Genomic DNA, 5,852 nt, shown 5'->3' with positions numbered 1-5,852 from the left:
AGAAAAAACGAACACAAATGAATTTTTCACAAGATATTCCAGGGTTTGATATTTAAAAAAAATATATATATATATCACTTATGGTTAGTCATCTTAAACAAGAAATCCATTTAATTTTAACCCCACAATTGAACCGTGGAGGCAAGGGAAAAAAATGTTATTGAGTGCTATTGGAGATAAACAAGTAGGCCCAATTATAGCCACATTGAGGCTAAATGATATTTTTTGTTTCTAACTTTCTACTGGGTCTAAGATTACCTAGTCAAAATGCTAAATAACAATAAACCATGAGCATGAGCTTTTTACTTTTTGATTCATTGACAAATTTTTAAACTTGGGTTAAGCAGATAAAAGCAAATTTAAAAAAAAAAATTACGAAAAAATTCATAACCTCCTCAAATGTAATACACCTGTATCACATGATCAAGAAATTCCAATTTTCAACATAAATAAATGCAGTGAGGAATTTTGTTATGGTCCCAAATTTGGATCTGGTTATGGGATCTTCAAATTAGGGGATCACGTTTGAGATGGGATGTCTTAGGAGGAGTTTTCTTCCTTCTGTGTATGGTGACAGACTTAGAGAATCTGCAATCTCCTAGAGCTCAGTAGAGAACTCTACAATCTCTGAGTTTAAGGAACTCAAAACCTTTTCTTAAAATCCTGCCTACATTTTGCTGATATCACAATCTTTTAAACAACTAAATGCAAAGCTAAAACTACCCACTACCCATACAAATGAATAACCTCCTTAACCACCCCACTAACACCCACTAACAAAGAAACTGATAATAACATATAAAACTGAATGACTAAATAAAAATATCTTAAGTACAGTAGTAAAACTGCAATACGTATAGTAGCTCCATAACATATGCCCCATTGAAAGGTGCTTGTCCTCAAGCGCATAGGACGGATGGCATGTAATCTTCAACTTGTAAAAATATGATGCAAATAAAATCCTTGTCATCCTCTATTATTGCTGCAAATAAGGAGCTGTGTTTATTGCGCTTCTATATTTAATTAAAATTCCTGGATCAAATGGCTCCTCTAATGTTTCCTCTACGTCATTCTCACATTGCTTCTTCTCAATCTCTTCCCATCTAGAGGCTCCCAAATCACAAGCAAGACCCTCTAGTTGTGCTAACAGTTGCTTTTGTTTGATTATTTCCTTCTTTTGCTCTGCCTTGTCTTCTAGACACATAACTATTAAGACTTGAAATGGTTGCTGGAAAACTTTTGGCTCTTCAACAGTTCTAGATTGTTTCAATTTTCCCAACTTTCCAAAATTATTACTACTTAAAATAACTAAATAACCTGCTTAACCAATCCACTGATACCCACTAACAAAAAAACTAATAATAACATGATAAAAACTGAATAACTAAATAAAACTATCTTAAGTACAGCAGTTAAACTACCCCACGTATAGTAGCGCCATAACAAATTTCTTCAGCCATATGTAGAGAACAATTCAACCACCAACTTAAGACTACAGGCACAAACACAAACTTTGATGAAGAGATAAAACTTCAAGGGCAAAAATTAAAACCACCAACCTGAGTGAAGATGGGACCACTGGCACGATTAAATACAGAAGAACGAATCGTTGAAACTGCAGGATCTTGTCCATAAAGTGTAATTCTTGACTGTGTGATCTGTGAATCCAATTGGGTTTCTCGTTCTAAGAATAAAGCCTCCCTCTTTCCTGAGAAAGCATAATCAGTATCAAACCCACCTTGAGAAGTAGAATGCACCAATGGCTTGTCACTCCATGTTTCCGTTTGATGGTCTTGTGAGATCATTGCATTATACTATATAAATGGAGTAGCCCCAATTAGTGCACTGCAGTGTAGAGTCTATAGTTTTGTAATCACTGAAAAATTAGACTTACATTCTTTTCAAACAAAGGAATGACACTATGATCAACCAAAAACTTCCTCAAATGACCCACTATTGCCTCTAAAGCCTTAAGAGCCTTCATGGCTTCTCCCTGCAACTCCACAATTCTCTCATCTGCAGCAACATAAAAGGGCGCTTCATCTGCCAATCAAGAATTTTAGTCTCAGTTGCATTATCCAGGGATTAGAAAAAATAAATAATGTTCAACACAAAAAGTAAGCGATTAGGCAACCAAAATTAGGAAAGCCATATTTGGAGACAAAGATAGCATTGACTATCTCATGGTAGCATTAAAAACCAATAATAAGCAATAAGGATTCATGACCAAGCAAGCAAAGCTTATTCATATAAATGCAACTTCTCCAAATTTCTGGAGCTACCAAACCCTGAATGGTTATGAGAACCTAAAACTAGACACAACAAATTTACAACCTTCCCAGAATTTGAATTCTTTTTGTAACCATTGCTTTCAGCAAACTTCCTCCCACCTTTTCTTCCTCAAAGGATATGTTTCCTCAGAATTTTATTCTTGATCTCAACATTACCTTTACATATGAGGGAAAAATCATTAAGCAAGGAAAACCATGTCCCCATCAGTAACAATAGCATGCTGGTGGTGCAGAGGTCAGCAACAGTGTTCTGGATCTGGGAAGGAGCTGCTCCCTTTATCAACTATGGTTGTTACTATGATACATCATCTAGGTCTGTACTTGGATACTTTTTGCAATACATGTTTGCAATGTACAACCTCTCAAAAACCCAATCTTTGGAAAGAAACAATTTGTTGCTTTGCCTGAATCCTACAACCAGAGATTTGCGAGAAAAAAAAAAATTGTCACCAGCTGATTGGGAAAGTTGATCTAAACACACTGTCATACAAGCCTTAGGACATATATATATACATGCACAAAAAGCTAGGCACGTCTACATTCATCTATGCAGAAAAGTAGATGTGAACCACAGAGAAATTTAAGTTCATCTATATCAGCAGATGAACTAGCATTTCCTGATACAATATGTATGACGAGTTTCAGATTTCGGTTCAACTCCCCAAAAAATGTACAGGAAAATCAAAAGAATGAAATTAAATATCAGCTGTCTTTGATAATGGACAGGTAGATAAGCATAAGTACAGTTAAATTTTTATCACAATAACAAGAGATCATTTTATACTGATCTAAAAGAAGTTCAGGATTTACAAAACAAATTGTTTTATACCTTACTTAAAGGTATATTTTGCAAGTGTTTCGCAGTAAAAGTTATGGTCATTTTTGTTTCATGGGGTAACATACTTGGAGATGTATTTCAAAAAAGGAATCTGACTGGTGTAGTGAAATTTAATTTGAACATATTTATATATCAATAAAGAAAAATTAAACTTAAGCTTAGGGAGAATGGTATTTTTCAATTTCAGCTACGCTAGTCAGGGTGGCTGGAACAAGATACCTAGAGAACAGGAGAAATACACAATAGTCCCTTCCAAACTTCAGGTGGTCTGATGTATTTGTGACTTGCAAGTGAAAATCTGTAATATGTCCTAGTGCATTAGTTACATTGAATAATCACCCCTATGACAAACAAAGTCAGCTAGATAAAAGCAAATGCAAAGCCACCGGGAAGTACTAAAGATATCTCAGACACATTTGCCAGCACAACAATAAATATAGGCCGGTAGAAGTCAAAATCTCTATTATGTTCCAATATTCTATCAGAACACTTAACAAAAACAGTATGTGATATAGAAAATGAATCAAGCTCAAGAGGGAGAAAAGTACAGATAATGCACAGGAAATTGGCAACAATTTAAGATTTTACTGACCAGTGTAATATAAAAAGGTTGTGTTACAGTATATAATAGAAGTCCAGAGCATACCTTCTGATAATACCCGAACAGATGCACCAGAAGTCTCTTGTATTGACTTGATTAATGAGCCCTGCTTTCCAATCAAATTAATGGCCTGTGTGGATGCTACCAATAACCGAATAGAGCAAAAATGCAACACCAGCTGCTCCAAATGCTTTAGCATCACCATCAGGTAATCCAGTAACGCGTTTAAACACTCTTATTGCAGCATCCATTGCCGGGGATAGAGGTGCCTCTGGCTCTTCCTTTCCAGATATCAACACCTGTAAGAAAAATGGGAAAATCATACGGTAGGAAACTAACATGCAGACTCTAATTCAGGTACGATAACAAGATTAGTTCACAAGAGAATAAATGACAGAACAAAAAGATCAAAACTTAAATTCCCTTGTCTAATCAATCAAAAACACTAATTTTCAAATGAATAAAGAATCCCCTCTTATATCAATTTCTACCCCTGAGCTTTTGCTCTCCTTATCTTCAAGGTCTCCCTGGTGCATACTAATTTTTTTGTCCAAGCAACTAAATCATAAAAGAACAAGAAAATAAAAAAGCAAAATAAAACTAATGCTACACTAAACAGATAGGCTACAAAGCCATAGATATGAAGCTAAAGCAACGAGCAAATTCAAACCTAAACAAGCAATGCTAAAATGAAAAGAAACGTACAATGCGATCTGAAGTGCCGTTAGGGGCTTCAAGAACGCGGATGCGAGCATGAGTTTCGTCGCACATTTTCTTTATGATGTCACCCTTGCGCCCAATGATACTGCCGACCTTCAGCACTGGTACTATCAACCTGAATACGCAATCTCCTGGCCATCCCGGCCACCTTGTTGTCGTAGTGGCGGGATTAGGTGCAGAATTAGACTCGGGCACACAGTTTTGCGTCAATGGGTCGGTTTCCGTACTTTCTTCTCGGGCCGTTCCTGTTGTACTGACAGCGACGGTTTGCAGGTTGGTTCTGGGCAATCTGTACAGTCTTGGGGATTCGCACAACCGTTGTCCATCGGTTTTTCTGCTTCAGTGGCGGTGGCCATGGCCATGAATCGAACAGAGAGCTAGGTTAAAGGTTTTAGAAAGGAAAGGTGGAATTTTTGGTGATTTTATTGGGACCAAGGGTTAATTATAAATTTGATGTATCGACTGTTTAAAACTTTCTATTTGAGTATCTCAACGAAAACCTTTACAGTCAAATATGTATCTCAACTCCTAAATTATTTTTAATAGCTATCTTCAGCTTATATGGATTTCTAGAAACACAAGTAGGATGTGCGGGACCACTAAATGTTCAAAAATAGCTGAGTTGGATCTGAAATGGCCAGCCATGTCAGTTTGACATGTCAAATAAAAGATCCTACGTATCAAGAAGGCCACATGTTCTACTCATCTATTTAGCCTCTTTAAAGTCTAAAAATAATCCTTGAAATTCTTCAGGGCCCATTATCAATCCCAACAACAACCACCCTTGCTCCTCCGATACAACCACATGGACCTGTTCCTCTCCCCGCTTTTCCTAATGCCCACTGCCAAATGACTCTCATCTCTGTTCTCCCTGTCTAGTTCCCGAATTTTCCTTTCGGTTCACGAAATTCAGTATTGGCACCACCAACGGCCGTTTCTTTTTCGATAAGTTCCTATACATGGCCTACTTGATAACAGAAATTCACTTCCTGCACTTCTTTTTCACATAAATACCATCAAGCGGTGGGGAGAAGTGTATATTGTCGATCTCGGAGTTGACGTCAAGTGGACCGGATAGTGCTCCGCGCTCAATGGGACCAAACATGAAGAATCCCTCGCCACTACATGACACTGGTTGCAAGCGCAAGGGCGTTAAACGACGTCGTGCTTTCAAATCCAACATAAATGGACTTAACCCTCATGTCTCAGGCAAACCAGGTCGGGTCTCAGAAGCGGTTCTAGCCGAGAAAGGAGAAAAACGAAAGAGCTATAAGGAAAACAAAACGATCAGAAGGAGCAGGAGAGACGAAGCGATTGGAAGATCACGTAGGCTTTGTGGCCTAGGGTTTTATCCGACGACTCAGGGGTAGTGAAGATTGGGTCCATTGGTCCTGTTGGGTAC

General features: G+C 37.6%; 1 pseudogene across 1 annotated transcript; it reads right to left on the bottom strand.

The window, feature by feature from the left end:
* Positions 1-1,007: 1,007 nt before the first annotated feature.
* LOC149491846 (RNA-binding KH domain-containing protein PEPPER-like) lies at positions 1,008-5,652 on the bottom strand (annotated as a pseudogene). Its single transcript, XR_016319255.1, has 5 exons — positions 5,576-5,652; positions 4,436-4,784; positions 3,776-4,029; positions 1,895-2,043; positions 1,008-1,814 (listed from the first exon to the last, which is right to left on the bottom strand). The product of XR_016319255.1 is annotated as an RNA-binding KH domain-containing protein PEPPER-like (transcript).
* Between the last annotated feature and the right edge of the window lie 200 nt (positions 5,653-5,852).

The sequence above is a fragment of the Jatropha curcas genome, unplaced genomic scaffold (genome assembly GCF_041381405.1).
Source record: "Jatropha curcas cultivar XTBG-Jc1 unplaced genomic scaffold, XTBG_Jcur_1.0 HiC_scaffold_411_pilon, whole genome shotgun sequence".
NCBI lineage: Eukaryota > Viridiplantae > Streptophyta > Magnoliopsida > Malpighiales > Euphorbiaceae > Jatropha > Jatropha curcas.
The sequence above is the reverse complement of the archived record's forward strand: the minus strand, read 5'-3'. Positions and strand labels throughout refer to the sequence as shown.